Source organism: Triticum aestivum, chromosome 2D (genome assembly GCF_018294505.1).
Source record: "Triticum aestivum cultivar Chinese Spring chromosome 2D, IWGSC CS RefSeq v2.1, whole genome shotgun sequence".
Lineage (NCBI taxonomy): Eukaryota > Viridiplantae > Streptophyta > Magnoliopsida > Poales > Poaceae > Triticum > Triticum aestivum.
In genome coordinates this window covers 27,600,135-27,615,998 of record NC_057799.1, presented here as the reverse complement: position 1 = coordinate 27,615,998, position 15,864 = coordinate 27,600,135, and the positions used below count along the sequence as shown (strand labels likewise).

The 15,864-nt window shown below is 46.5% G+C and overlaps 1 protein-coding gene across 5 annotated transcripts in view; it reads right to left on the bottom strand.

Annotated features, from left to right (window-relative positions):
• Window positions 1-3,349: 3,349 nt before the first annotated feature.
• The window catches only part of LOC123051239 (vacuolar protein sorting-associated protein 54, chloroplastic), a 37,572-nt gene continuing 25,057 nt past the window's right edge, over window positions 3,350-15,864 (bottom strand). Inside the window, exons 11-17 of one of the 5 annotated variants that reach the window (XR_006423973.1) lie at window positions 13,287-13,511; window positions 11,803-13,026; window positions 5,074-5,710; window positions 4,761-4,987; window positions 4,130-4,658; window positions 3,822-3,910; window positions 3,350-3,669 (exon numbers count right to left, since the gene is read on the bottom strand). The gene's annotated coding sequence lies outside the window, so the exon portion shown is untranslated. Of the gene's footprint in view, window positions 3,670-3,821; window positions 3,911-3,933; window positions 4,659-4,760; window positions 4,988-5,073; window positions 5,711-6,432; window positions 6,451-11,802; window positions 13,027-13,286; window positions 13,512-15,864 lie in introns of those variants that run through there. The other 4 variants (XR_006423972.1, XR_006423974.1, XR_006423975.1 and 1 more) reach the window with 4 other exon arrangements.

The following is a 15,864-nucleotide window of genomic DNA, read 5'->3' as shown; positions in this document are numbered from 1 at the left end:
GTCTATGCCTGGAGATGGGCGACGGAAGCCGCGGATCTAGCGTCCCCAGATTTGGCCCGGCGTGGCAACCGGTAGCGCGTGGAGGACCGGTGAGGGGCGGCTGGAGGCTCCATACCGGCGTGCCGACGGCAGCTTTGGTCTTCACGGCGAAGCTTTGTTCGGTTTCAGCCAGCTGCGAGATCGGGGGGCCATGATTTCCGGTGAAAATCGCGCCGACTACGGTCATGGCGGACGATGGCGGCGTCTATGACGTCGTGCCCTTCTTGAGGCATCGTTGTTGTAGGTCATGGCGCCCCACTCGTGATGCTCCGGGAAACCCTAGATCTGGGTCTACTGGATCGGACGATGATGGCACCTTCGATGCCGTTGTCCCTCCTGGGGGCATCGTTTTGGAGCACGTGCTAGCTGGAGGGGACAAGAGGAGGAGCGGTGTTACATCTACCGCAAGGCTGACGGCGGATCCCGACGGCATGGCACCGCGGAGGTTCGGCGATGGGCATGTACTGTAGATGGACTCGCGTAGGAGGAGGAAGCTGTCTGGCGTCATGGTGGCGTTGATGGCAGAGAGGCCTGGTAAGGTCGGTGCATCAGTTCTACTCCGAGGATGGACCAAGGGAAGATGGAGGTGACGGCCCTTGCAGCGTGCGGTGCTCACCAGGAGTGTGCCAGACCAGTGTGGGACCCAATCCAGGTAGTGGCTTGGATGGGACACCCAGCTTTAGATGTTAGGCTTTTGGTGCGATGTCTGTTTGGTATTAGGCCCGGACATTCGGCACGCTTTCATCGAGGAATAGGAGTAGCAACAGTGTTGCCAAGATGATGGCTTCAGAATAATTAATAATATGACTGCATGCATCGTTCAGATGCAGATACCGGGGATACATCCTCCTTTTTTTTTTAAAAGTAAGATCAACAGGCAGCATCAAGCAGTAGGCAACAGTATCAAGCAGCAGGCAAGAGGCAACAACACCCTCGATGAAGTACATCGTGTCCCAGCTCTCGTTGCACACACAGGAACACTTGCTCATGCGTCTCGGTTGCTTTTTTAATCAATTTGACCATTGACCAGTTCACCATTTCATCATTGACTAGTTGACTAGTTTCCCGTTTGGCCATTAAAAAACACGAAAATGGAAAAAGTCTGTGCATTTGAAAAAGTTCACGATCTTGAAAACAGTTAATGAATTCAAAAATGTTCACAATTATGAATTTGATACCAATTTGGGGAATCAAAAAAATTTCATGCATCTAAAAAGGTTCACGGTTTTAAATTTGAAAAGTTCATGAATTCAAAAAGAAAATCATGCATCTGAAAAAAAAATCATGGTTCCAAATTTTTTTAAAAAGTTTGTGAATTCAAAGAAGTATATGCATCTCAAAAAAGTTCATGATTCTAAATTTGAAAAAAAAGTTTGTACATATGCAAACATTTCATGATTCTAAATTTGAAAAAAAAATCATGAGTTTGGAAAAATTTCGTGGATTCAAAAAATGTTCATGAAGTTGAAAAAGTTCCCAAATTTCAAAAAATTGATCATGAATTTGAAAAAGTTCATGATTTAAAAAAAAGAGAAAAAAAATAAAAAACCCATTATAACCGGCCAATCAAACCCATGAAACCCAGCAAAAAATATTCCTGTCTGGAAGCTATTAGAAGCTTCCCAAAATCGAAAAAACCCGAAAGTTGAAGCGATCTTCCCCGCTAGAGCTTCGTGTTAGTTTAACACCTTATATGAGCCGGCACATATAAAATCTATTGTGTGAGGTGGGTGTGCACTCTGTACCCTGAAGAGCATCTGCAACCAGACTTGGCAAATCCGGCTACTCAAACGCCTGCGGAGCTTGGACTCGGAATATTTGTTCCGTCGTTTTGATGCTTAACGTGGAGTTGAGTTTCTTGGCCTCAGATTTGCTAGATAGAACTGTTAAGAGCTGTGAATTACCAAATGGCAGTGCTTCTTCATTTGTTTAACAGTGGAGTTAAATATTTGTTCCGTCGTTTTGATGCTTAACAGTGGAGTTTGGTGCAGTTGAATTATAGCTTTTTAATATAATTTTACTAATGCCTACTCTCTGTACAAAGAACAGCTTATCTCAGTTCCCTATGCTAAAATACAAAAACCAGATTAGGCATTCCTTGTTTCTGTTGTGAATGCCACGCAGAAGATGCCATTATCTAAAAAACATTCTATTTTGTTATTGGACCTACACAGTACAGACGCCAACAATATATATCGACATGTAATTGTGGGAGTAGTAACAATTCAAAAGATCTTATGTGTAGGTCATAATTTTATGTTTTGATGTGTGGACATGGTTATTTTTATGCTTTTCAGTTGTAGTTATTGTTTTGCCTTGATGCACTCTTCTCTGCTGAACTATTCACGAAACAATGGTGTAGATGCACTAGCATCTTGCATAATTCCACAGATGAATCTAAAGATTTAACAAATGCTTAGTTGTTTTACAACTAATGTGCATGACAAGATACTGTAAGTATTTATATTATCATACATTAAGATATCATTTTTCTAGGGTCTACATTAAGATATGTTGGTAGCTGAATCTTCCGACTCATTGGTTCATTCTTTTGAAGGCCAGGGTGGAACATGGGATGGGATCCCTTGGTTTGATACAAAGATGACGGACGGTAGATTGATCCATTTCCTGAAGGTCAGCATGAAGCATGTGATCTTCTGCTCATTCCAATATGATGGCTCAGCATGTCGATGGGGAGCCGAGTTAGCATGAAGTGAGGAAGAGGACGACACAACATATTCTATCCAAATCGAGTGGGGAAGAAACCACACGACTACGCAGAAGAAAGCCGAAGGAGCGTGCACAATAAACGGAGATAGGGTGGGACCGTGTTGTGCTGAACTGATCATAGTGCTTCGATTTGCTTGTTAGTCAAAGTTAGAAAAATGAACTTGGAGGTCATTTTCTATTCAAGGTTATATTTTGTACTCAGTGCCATTGTTCAGTCGAAATTTTCTGTTCAGGGTTCAGTTGTGCATTTGATGCCATTTTTGACAGACTTGATGTGCGATGACTGATTTCTTTTGGATGATTTGTGTTGTACAACAGTCCACCATCCTTCGTATTTCTGTGTACGGTTCTAGATCTTAAGCTGCTTAGCTATTATTTTGAAATAATTTGAACTTGCAGAAGAGGTTCTCATGTGCTGAATATCCTTGTGCCATTTTGGAACCAGAATGTAGAAACATATCTGAGTCACCCTTAAGAACCTTTTGCTTGACATGCATGTGCAACAACAACGAGACCCTTTCCAAACATCACCAGTTGTTGAACGATCTGTACAGTAACATAGGGGACAACTCTTACATATTCAGCGAACATGAGGTAGCCACACATCATGTTTCCAGGCACTGCTAGATTGTACTAGTAGCGGACCTAGGGCAAATAATTTGATGTCGGCGAGACAAGGTAACATCAACATGAGACAAATGCACCAAACATAAACCTTAAGATTGACCGCAGTTCAAACTGACGCTGAAAAATATTTCTTTATTATCTCAGACCAACGTCTAGCTCCAAATTCTTCCAGACCATCAATTCGTTCAAACACCTCTTCGGTTGTCCAATGTTGTTTATTTGTTCTGTGTCCACCGATTCAGCCTCACTTGCAGAAGGTGCATCCTGGATGCCCTGTTTAAACAACCAATGGCATAAAATTATTTGGCCACTATCCGTTGATGGATTAAGTACAGATGAAAGTTCTGAGCTTAAAAGGGTGCACAATATGAAGAATACAACAGATACATTTGTAGATATAATGAACATGTCTGATTGACACGCACATATGATTTCTGAAGTGTGATTCATGTCAACTGAGGTTCAAATGAAGCAACCAAAGCTGAGACACCACCAACCTTCCAGCCATCAAATCCTGAGTTCATTGTTCGCAAAAAGAAAAAGAAAATTCGTGAGTTCATTGATCAGATGCGAAGCAACACATTTCCTGTCGTCGTTCAAAAGAGAAATGTGAAAAACATTTACGACTCTAGCTAGCCACATAGTCTCATCTTTTCATTATTACATTCCTTCACAAACACTCGACAACGGCCACTAAACTCAGAACCAATCCATGGTCTGATCTCCCTCTCACCTTGAGGTGATAAAAAGGGCGTGCCATTGTGTAAAGCCAAGGCTTGGCTAGTAGCAGCAGGGCGACTGACATATGCATCAGTGCATCGAAGCAAAAAATAGCGCCTGCTATCTGTTTGGGTTTACATTGATCAAGTGATGGGATATACTCCTACAAGTTTGTCCAGTGCAGGCAAATGTTTTGCAGGTGAGAAACTACACCGCTCACGCGCTGCAGCAACAGCAGCTCAACTCTTGCCACGGCCCTTGGATTTCTTCTTGCTGCTCTTCTGCTTCCGTGCGCCCAAAGCCGAGGCAGCTTCTCCCATGCGGTCAGGTTCGTAATCTGAACATCCGTTGGCGCTGGCGTGCGGCTGGACAGCTGCTGCAGCATTTTTGCTCTCGTTCATTAAACATTTCTCTTGCTAAATTTTTCATCCATGCATAACCTTGCAGCAGCCAGAAAGCGCATGACCAGCTGCAGTTTCTTCTCACCACCTTGCCACTTTGAGTATAGATCCTTCACAGCAAGACTAGCTTTTTTCTCAGCCCTGTGATGACAAGACAAGCAATTTTCACGTACGAGTGATAAATTCATGTCTTACACTGGACTAAGGTACATATCATGCAGAAAAAGAGGATGGCGTACACACCTATCAATTGCAATACGGCATCTGTAGTTCTGTACTGCCTGCCATTGAGAAACATAGTTGGCCCCAAATTAACATTTCTTACCTGGCAGAAAGTTTTTTGAACTCACTGCAGATGTGCCTGATCTCTTCAACTGTTTGTGTATTAGTCGCTGCATCAATTGCAGCTAGAAGGCCTGTTTCCACGCAAGGGCGTCTCTAAGAAATTGAATAACAACCCATGCATCTTTCTGCAGAAATTAGCTTTTAGAATAACTTGGAAGCTGCCAACAATGGGACAAACTGAAAGATAACAAAACAAGCATATGAAACTCACCTGGCCCTGCTTGTTGAGTACAAAAGTCTCAAACTTCTTCCAGATAGCACTATCATTAGTTAAATCTATCTCTATTGTACTCACTGTCTTGCTATCTTGTACAGCATAAGGAATTTTTCCACAAATAACATTAGGGGAACTATCAGATTTTTCTGGCAATGAAGTCTCTTCCTTTACAGAACTTGGTTCTTCAGGGCGCAGAAGAGCCATTATCTTCAGAACACTGTACAACGAATCCTCCTTGCTAATCACATAAGCATTTAAGTTCGGACAGAGTACTGGGCCTTTGGTTGAGCCAATAACAACCATAGGATCTCCGATTGCGGCGAGTGCATCAGCAAGCACTCTTGTGAAGTTGCTTGATGTGCAAGACGCCAAAACCTCTTTTTCAAAGCATGTTCAATCTTCTGAGAGAACTCCAAAGGTAGATCCTTAAAGACTTCATTCCTCCGAAGGTTATGTGTGACCTCATAGCAATTCCCCAGGGAAAGAGTAAGGATCAGAGGATAAAGTGCAACAACTGGTCTCAGGAGGACTAGTCTGTATCAAGTGCTAGGACCTGAAGTCTTGTGTGCCCATTCCTGGAGCATATGCTTGGTCGTCAAGATAGTCATAATCATCTGATATATGAAACGGCCTGATGGGTGTGCCAAACGATCAAGATCAGAATCTGGTCTCGATTTACATACCAGGTAGGTGTAAATGTAAACCTTGCTGGAACGGCACTCCAGTATATTGACCAACAGAGATTTCGTGCAGCATATAAAATCATGAAACAATTCCTTATTTAACACTATCTTAAATTTCGTTTCCTTATTTGACACTGAAAAACTTTTCCTTCCCTATCTAACAACGAGTCTAAATTTTATGCCTTTTATGACAGTTTCATCCATTTTGAGCCTAAATGACACCTAAAAAGACCCTTTTATGACAATAGCACACGCACGCAACATCAGTGCGAGGGCAGCTGCACACACGCATCAGCACATACACACACATCAACACACACAACATCACGCACGTACGCAGCACACTAACACACAACAGCGCAGACACACACAGCACACTCACAGGGAGCAGCAACACACGAACGCATTGTTAGGAATAAGCAACTTGTATTCCCATGAGGCCATAGGCCGATATATATATACGTACAGGTGTGGTACATATGCAGGAAACCCCTTATACAACGGGATAAATACAAAGGGGTATACATGACTTATATTATAACTCTAACACCCCCCCTCAAACTCATGGTGGAGGAACAACACTGAGTTTGGAGAGATAAAAGCCATGTTGTGCTCTAGTCTGGGCCTTCGTCAGGAAATCCGCCAACTGTAACTCGGAAGGCACATACTGAAGAGCAATGACCTGATCCTGCACAGCAGCGCGCACATAGAAAGCATCAACACCAATATGCTTGGTGAGCTCATGCTTCACAGGATCGCGCGCAATGCTAATAGCACCTGTACTGTCAGATAAGAGCATAGTCGGTGTAGTGACAGAAACACCAAAATCCTGAAGTAACCACCGTAACCAAGTCACCTCTGCCGTCAAAAGAGCCATAGCTCGCAACTCAGCCTCAGCACTCGAACGGGAAACTGCAATCTGTTTCTTCGTCTTCCAGGCAATGAGAGAACCGCCAAGAAAAACACAGTAAGCAGAAAGCGAACGGCGATCAGAAGGATCACTAGCCCACGTAGCATCCGCATAGGCCTGAAGCTGTAAAGAACTGGAGCTAGGAAAGAAGAGACGGTGAGAGATCGTGCCCCGAAGATATCGGAGAACACGAAGGAGATGACTATAATGAACCGATGTGGGAGCAGAGACAAACTGACTCAGAATATGAACCGGATAAGAGATGTCCGGACGAGTGACAGCTAGATAGACTAGACTGCCAACGAGATGACGATAACGCGTCGGGTCAGGGAGAGGATCACCATCAGTAGCACGGAGGTGAACATTGAGCTCCATAGGAGTCTCAACAGTGCGCTCGTCGGAAAGAGCAGCACGAGCAAGAAGATCCTGGATATACTTTTCCTGGGATATAAAAAAGCCATCAGAGGTAGAAGAGACTTCAATCCCAAGAAAGTAGCGAAGAGGTCCAAGATCAGACATAAGAAACTGCTCACTAAGACGAGCCTTTACAAAGGCAATATACTCGGGGTCATCCCCAGTGATGACCATATCATCAACATAGAGAAGAAGAAGAGTCCGGCCACGAGGAGAAAGGTGAATAAACAATGCGGGATCATGAGCACTTGCTGAAAAACCAGCAGTAGTGACCACAGAAGCAAAACGCTCAAACCAGGCGCGAGGGGCTTGCTTAAGGCCATAGAGAGAGCGACGAAGACGACACACCATGCCATCAGGAACAGAATACCCAGGTGGTGGCTGCATGTACACCTCCTCACGCAGCTCACCATTAAGAAAGGCATTCTTAACATCAAGCTGAGATATAGACCAGTGGCGTGCAGAGGCAACAGCAAGAAGTGTACGAATAGTGGTCATATGGGCCACAGGAGCAAAAGTCTCGTCATAATCACGACCATGCTCCTGCTGAAAACCACGAGCCACGAGACGAGCTTTGTGACGCTCAAGAGAACCATCGGAGCGAGTCTTAACCTTGTAGACCCACTTACAAGTGATGGGACGGACTCCGGGAGGAAGAGAAACAAGATCCCAGGTACCAGTGCGTTCAAGAGCAGCAATCTCCTCTGCCATCGCAAACTGCCATTCAGGATGAACAACAGCCTGACGGTAAGAAGTCGGCTCAAGAACAGCAGCACCAGCGGTGGGAAATCCAAAGCGATCAATAGGCGGACGAGGACGAGAACGCAAGCCATAAGTAGGCTGAGAGGAAGAGGACGACTCATCCAAGGAAGCATCCACAGGTCGTGAACGACGAGTGTAATGCTGAGGAAGAGATGGAACAAGAGAAGGAGGAATCACCAAGGTAGAATCAGGGGGTGGCGACGAAGAAGTCACCGGAGATGAAGGTGTAGAATCCGGTGACATGCTAGGTGAGGAGACCGGGGAAGATGGTGGCGGCGAATCGACGAGGGGTGGAGAAGCAGAGGGAGTGGAACGAATAGGCAAAGGCGCGACGGGGGTGATAGGGGAGTCAGGAAAAGTGAGGAAAGAGATATCCTCCACGGAAAATATCGAGGAAGATGGGCGTGGAAAGAAAGGACGAGACTCATCAAAAGTCACGTCTCGAGAGATACGCATCCGACGACCGATAGGATCCCAACAACGATAGCCCTTATGTTCATCACTGTAGCCTAAGAAGACACACTCAACAGACTGAGCGGTCAGTTTGGTGCGTTCGCGAGGGGCAAGAAGAACATAGCAAACACAACCAAACAAGCGAAGCATCGAATAATCGGGAGAACGATCAAAAAGACGCTCAAAAGGAACACCACCCTGCAGAGCAGCGGACGGCTGAAGGTTGATGAGATAGGCGGAAGTGGAGATAGCCTCGGCCCAAAAATGAGGCGGAAGAGAGGCAGCGATCATCATCGCACGAGCCGTCTCAAGAAGGTGACGATGCTTGCGCTCAGACACGCCATTCTGAGCATGAGCACCAGGACAAGAGAACTGGGCAAGAGTACCCTGCTCAGCAAGGACACCACGCAACATCTTAGAGATATACTCACCAGCGGAGTCAGCACGAAAAACACGAATGGGTGAAGAGAACTGAGTATGAACCATGGCAGCAAAACGCTTATAAATAGACAACACCTCACTACGTGAAGTCATGAAATAAAGCCATGTGTAACGAGAAAAATCATCGATGAAAATAATATAGTATTTATGACCACCTTTCGAAGCGAAAGGAGCCGGACCCCATACATCAGAATGGACTAAATCGAAAGGACGCTTAGACACTGACTCACTATGGGAATATGGTAACTGAATCTGCTTGCCAAGACGACAACCCTGACACTCTAAAGAGACATCTCCTGAGACAGACCCCAGAAGACCTCGACGAACTAAAGACGATAACCGAGAACCACACAGATGACCAAGTCGATGATGCCACTGCTTGAAGGAACCAGTAACAGAGGCGACAGCAGCGGAGGGACTGGCGATGGTAGTGGCAGCGGAAGGAACATGAAGCCAGTCCAACTCCCAAAGACCCTGAGAATCACGGCGGCGAGGGCCAGCCCCAACCAGAGTGTGCGTGCGACGATCCTGGACAGAACAAGAGTCAACATCAAGGATGACACGACAACCAGAATCAGTAAGTTGACCGGCAGAAAACAGATTCATGGTAAGTCGAGGAACATGAGCAACATCAGGAACAGAATAGAAGGAGTGGAAAGATGGCCTCTACTAGCAACAGAAAGTGGAGTACCATCAGCAGTAAAGACATGAACAGGAGAATCCAGCGAGCGAAGAGAGGACAAAGCGGAAGAATGAGAAGACATATGAAAAGAAGCTCCAGAGTCCAGAACCCATGGGAATGTACCTGACTGTGTAGAGGGCGGGTGCTCAGTGCGGGAAGCATCAGTCACAGAACCAGCAGTACCCGTCGAGGAAGAACCTGAAGCCGCGAGCAGACGCTTAAGTCTCAGAATATCCTGTTCAGTCAAAGCAATGGCTGAAGCTGGCGAGGGAGATGACGAAGTCCCTGAGGAGGATGATCGCGCCTTGCGCAGGTGTTTCCGCTTGGTGTAGCACTGGGACTCAATATGACCATCATTGTTGCAGTAGTCACAATGTGAACGGGGGCGACCTGAGCCTCCAGAAGGAGTGGGCAAGAGCGGCGGAGCACTCGAGCGAGAATGGGGCGGTGCAGCCGGCGGAGTGGAAGAAACCCGAGTAGCGAGCACAGAGGGAACCTCCAGCAAACCAGCACCACGTAGGCGAGTCTCCTCAGCACGAATCTCTGAAAGCGCCTCCATGAGAGAAATACGGCCACGAGCAAGCAACTGAGCACGCCGGGGCTCAAACTCCTTACGGAGCCGAGACAGGAACTCGTAGACGCGATGAAACTCCAAATCGGCCTGGACAGCCTGACAGCAGGGGCAAGTACGACAACCAGCACTGCGGAGAGAATCAAGCTGGCGCCAGATAGCAGAACTCTGTGCATAAAAGTCATCAACAGTAGAGTCACCCTGCTGAAGAGCATGCTCCTGACGAACCACAGAAAGGTATAAGGCATCACCAGAGGGCTCATAGCGCTGACGAAGACAGGTCCACATCTGGAAGACAGTAGGAAGACCCAGAAACTCAGAAGCAAACTGAGGCAGAACACTAGCAGTGAGAACAGCTGCAGCACGAGCATCATCATCAAGCCACTGGGTGTAAACAGACAAAGCACCATGATACGTCTGAAGAGCCTCCTCATAAGCCAAAGCCCTCTCATCATAGGCACGATCAGCAGCCTCATCAGCAATCTTAGCCGCATCCTTGGCGGCCTGAGTAGCGTCCGGAGGAAGAACCAGTGGAGTCGGCGGAGTAGGGGCCACCGGAGGGACCGGACGTGGCGGACAGCAGACCTCGCCAGAAAGAACACCCAGAGACGAATGCCACGCATGTGAATGCGCATGAAGCCAGCGAACTCGGTGTAGTTGGTACCATCGAAGATCACCGGACAGCGAGGGACAGCAACGTAGCCTGATGCAGCAGACATGTTTTTTTTAGCAAAGATCCGAAATCAGCAGAAAGCCGGACGAGGACGGCGGCTGGAAGCGGGATCTGGCACGGGAATCACGGCGATCAACAATCGCGTAGGCTGAGCCCGTTCATGTTGGCGACTGGGTGCACGGCTGTGAGCAGGAGGGAGGACGGGGCAGCCCAGCGTGGAGGAGAGGGAGTGGCCCAGCCCAGCGTGGCAATCCACACAGCGCCGATCGGGAACTTCGAGCGGGAGGGAGCCGGCGACTTCGATCGAGCAGGGAGGACGGGGCAGCCCGGCGTGGAGGAGAGGGAGCGGCCCAGCCTAGCGTGGCGATCCACACAGCGCCGATCGGGAGGAGAGATCGAGAGGAGAGGCAGCGGCGACGAAAACTTCAAGCGAGAGGGAGCCGGCGGCTTCGATCGAGACGGATCAGCACGAGTTGCAGCGTGCAAAAAATTGACCTAGCTCTAATACCATGTTAGGAATAAGCAACTTGTATTCCCATGAGGCCATAGGCCGATATATATATACGTACAGGTGTGGTACATATGCAGGAAACCCCTTATACAACGGGATAAATACAAAGGGGTATACATGACTTATATTATAACTCTAACACGCATCAGCAACACACGCGCACACACAACACACACACACACACACACACGCTGCAGCACGGACACACGCACCCAGTGGCGAAGCCAGCTATCTTGAAATCACTGCAAATATCAGAAAAAATCTGCCTACTCAGAACTATTGTCCAGGTACTGTAGTAGTCATGAAAGTCGCGCTTCGCCCAAGTGTGCTGCATGAAGCACAAGCATGGTTGTTCTCCCAAGATGCCCATGAGTTAAGTTTTTATTTACCGGGCAAAGATTTGCACTAAGAGAATCAGCAATCAATTCATATGCAGCTGGTGAGTCAAGTAGACACAAGAGGCTCCCCATTGTCCCATCTCTCCACACAAGGAAAACTAACTCGAAGAAGCGACACTCACAGAGAATAAAAAAGCTTCTGAACTTCTTAGAACTTTTTGGAATACTGAACTGTGGTTCTTCGAATAACTTTGCTATCTCATTTATGATAAGGATAGTTCTCACCAGTGTATATGAAGATGCAGGCTTCAGAGAAATTTCGACAGCGGACTCCAACTTCTTAAGTACACTGAAACCAACAGAAGACAGCTCATTCATCCAGAAACACTGAGCACATGAATGACACTGAGGGACACCCAATAAACATCTGTTGCCGTCTTGCTGCAAAGAATTTCTGCCAGCAATAGAAAGCCAACTTGCATTGATGTTAAGCACCACATATCTGTCAACTTCACCATCTTTTCTCAATCCAAAGTACTTGGCGCAAAGATCTTCATACATAACTGCATAATCATTTAATTCTGGACCATCGGTGTGGCGAAGATGAGACAGTACTTTGATTATGATCAACTTCCAGTGATTCCAAACATAAAACAGAGTTTGGGGTGACATCTGGTTAGAGGCCAGCATATCTTTACTACTGTTTTCATATTCAGATCCTGGCCCTAATTCTATATATTGTATCCAGAGGCTCAAGAATGAAGATGAACATCAAGAATCAAACCGGAAGCAACAAGTTCAACCAATAGTTTGGACATTTCTGCCCTCAACCAATGTGCGATTTAAACTGGGTAGAGACTTATTCACATCTGACAGTGCATCAGCTTCCACGCAAAACAAAACAGTAGAAAGACCTTTTTCGCCATCTCTTTGGCTTTTGCAAGCAACTGTCACTTTTCTGCATATCTTTTGGGAGGCCAACCTCTACCATTTGAAGACCACAGAGAATCCACAATGATATGGAGACGCCCTGTTGCATCCTTAAACAAATCTGCCTTCTCGAGCATGTCTACCTCCAGCAAGACATCTCCTTTATGCTTTGCTATTCCTGCAGCTTCTAGGAAATTATACATTTCCATCTCTAAACTCGACAGTCATCAACAAGATTCGTAGAATTTAGGAATGTCCGTACATGATCCATAGAGCTGAAAGCTTTAATAAAAGCCATCCTATGCTTTATGACGACACGCTCAAAATAATCTTGAGCACAATTATCCAGATACTTTGTTCTAATTGCAGAAACCTCAAGGATTTTGAATTCTGAAGCAAATGTTCCTCCTCCAGATTGCATAATTGTTTTCCTTTCGAGCACATGGAAAACACTTGGTGTAACATTTAGCTTTGAAGAACACTCCACTGCCTCCGACCAGCATTCAGCGATAGCAAAATAATCATCAGCATCCTCAAGTCCAGAACTGGAAGTACCACATTTTTGCATATAGACCATACCTATGGCAATGCAAAGGAACACAATGTTTAGTCAGACAGAGCTTCGTGGGGTGTAAGGTAAACTATCCATATGAAAGCTATAAAAATTGGCATTTCTGTAATTTATACAGGGATGCCATTTCCAAAAAAAATGTTTTGAGATTCGATGACATTTACTTGTATGGCTAATCTTTAAGAACAACATGTCATTTGTAAAACATTATGAAATGATGAAATCTCAAGTACGGATACAGCTTGTAAATTATGGAGAGTTGGCAGACCTGCTCTTTTGTAGTCACCTAATTTGATATAGCAATTAGCAGCTTTCATGGACTCTGTCAATCTCTGATGTTGTTTGCAATGAAGCCTTGCCCAGCTCCAAATTTGTTGAGATGACACGGTCAGCCGTGGCTAGAAGTCCGGCAGCTCTTGTGCACTTCTCTGTGTGCATCACCAGCCTTCTCGAAGCACATGGTAGCCATATCGAATTGTCCCTCACTGAATAACTACAAAAAAGAGAACTTGTGACATGGTAGCCTTCTCTATAGGATTATTGTGGCCTTTTCTTTTGCCTTGTCGCTCTACGCTCAATCTCTTGCCGCCGAGCAACTTTCGCCGCCAGTTTTCTTGGGCTATGATTTTGTGCGCAATCTTCTTTTGACAATTCAACTTCTTTGCTACTTCTCTTTTATTTTCTATTGATGCGGAGTCTTCCTCTGATGTGCCATCTTCGTGTTACCCCCTCCGGCTTGACTCGACAGGTTCGGAAGATTCTTCATGCTACGATGACCGTCTCAAGACACGAATTTCGGATTATCTTTTTTTAAGTGTCTTCAAATGTGTGCTGGGGGGAGGGGGGATATTACTATTTGTCTAGGAGTCCTTGTTATGCTATGTCTCTTTCCTTTACCCCATGTCTTGTGTAATAAGTCGATCGACTGAGAGAATTCGCTTTCCCCTACTCCTCGAAGAGAGAAAGCGAGGTGACTAGTTGCGCTCCAGGCGCCCAATTTACCTGCGCTGTCTCCGGTGGCTCCTTTCCTCTAGCAACCTCACGGTCGTTGGTTGGAGGGAGTCGCCGGACCCCACGTGCAGTCTGTATAGTTGTAGGCTTAAATGGGCTTGCGTAGCTAGAATTCTGCCGACCGTGGTCTTGGGTCTAACGATTTTGTTGATGGCAGCTAATAAATTCCTTCAAGTCCCGCTTCATCGTGTTGTTCCGTGTCATCGACGGCCCTTGGGTCTGGTAGGTGGTCAGCCTGAGTGGTGTCGGCGGCGACCCCTTGGTGGCTTTTGTTCTCCGGCACCTCCATGGAACTGGAAGATTGTACATGAGTGTATTAGCCGGTGTTGGTCGTCATAGTGGCGGCTACGATGGCGGGAGGGGGGTGTGGTGGACCGATGCAGGGTTCATAGTTCAACACGGCAGGTCCGGCGACTCTCCTTCGACTTTGTCGGGCGGAGGAATGGAGCTAGGACCAAGGTGCACGGGGATGGCCCCCAGGCGACGCACCATATCGACAACGCCTTGCCTTTTGCAGCGGGCTCACAAAGCTGATTTCGGCGATGGTGCGTCTTTGGTTCAGGCATTGGCGGCTTCCTGGATGATTATTATGTCTTTGCCACCCGGGGGCTATACCACCTCTCCAGCTTCCATCAGATCTGGCTTTGAGATCCGTGTAGCGTCTTTTAGGTTTGCCATTGATTAGTCTTTCTTTTGTCTAATTGCACTGCAACGAGTTCATTAGCAATTAGTAACAAAATTAAATGTTGATACCATGTATACACATGGATCCATTTTTTGGAATCTTTTTTGAATTCAAGGGGAACTTTTTTTAGGTAATCTAAGTCTTAATCACCAACCAATTTTTTGAACAATTATAGAAAGTTAGGAACTTATATTGTTTTTATACTATTAGGGAACCTTTTAGGTTAAGTATTCATGATCTGACATTTTGATACCACAATAGTGTAATAATACAGGCTCTGCCGGGACCGTATTAGTGTGGTTATTAGCATGCTTTTTTTTCTGGCATACCATAGATTAGCATGCTTTAGTAATTGAATTCCTAAAGCACAGTGTTCACATTGTCGCTCGCCTTTGGAAGTAGCTCACTGGCTCCATCACCATGGAGGTAGCGAAAGAGAGGATGGAGGTAGAGCAGAAGGAGTTTGAGGACCAATTCGACTTGCCAGCAAAGCCACTCGGGAAGCGAAGGCGCTCAAGAAGGTTGTTGAGACGCTGACGAAGAGCACTGAATCCCAAAAGCCAACCATCCAGGAGCTCGGGGGAACACCCGACTCCAGAAAGGTCTCCATGACGACATGAAGGTCAAGTTGGATGGCCTCCGCAACCATTGCATGACCTAAAGGAGCAGAAGTCGCACAAGGGAATGGCTAAGAGCTTGCAGCAGGCCGTCCAGAGGACCCATGAGAGAAAGCCCACACTAAAGGCCAAGATCCAGGTGGCCCGGCAGGCGATGGAGGGTATGTGTGCGACTCTTGTCGAATCCTTCTAGTCTTTTCGCTTTGTCTGATTTCTTTGCATATTGATTGACTGTAGATGCATTCCTAGGCCTGGCGAACAAGGTGAGGCAAGCTGTGCTCCACTTTCGGAAGTTCAACAACCCAACGCTTGAAGCGCCCAATGCCTTCTTGTCGACGTCGTCAACAAGGATGAGATCGTGGCCCTTCTAGGTCGCATGCGCCAAGGTGTCAAGCTGCTGAAGATGGCGAAGGCGTCGATGCAGGAGGTGTGCGCCACCCTCTGGCCGGACGAGCAGCCAACCACCAGCATCTTTGCCCTCTCAAACAAGCTGAAGCAGGCACCTTTCGAGTTCCCCGGTGGCAACAATCGGT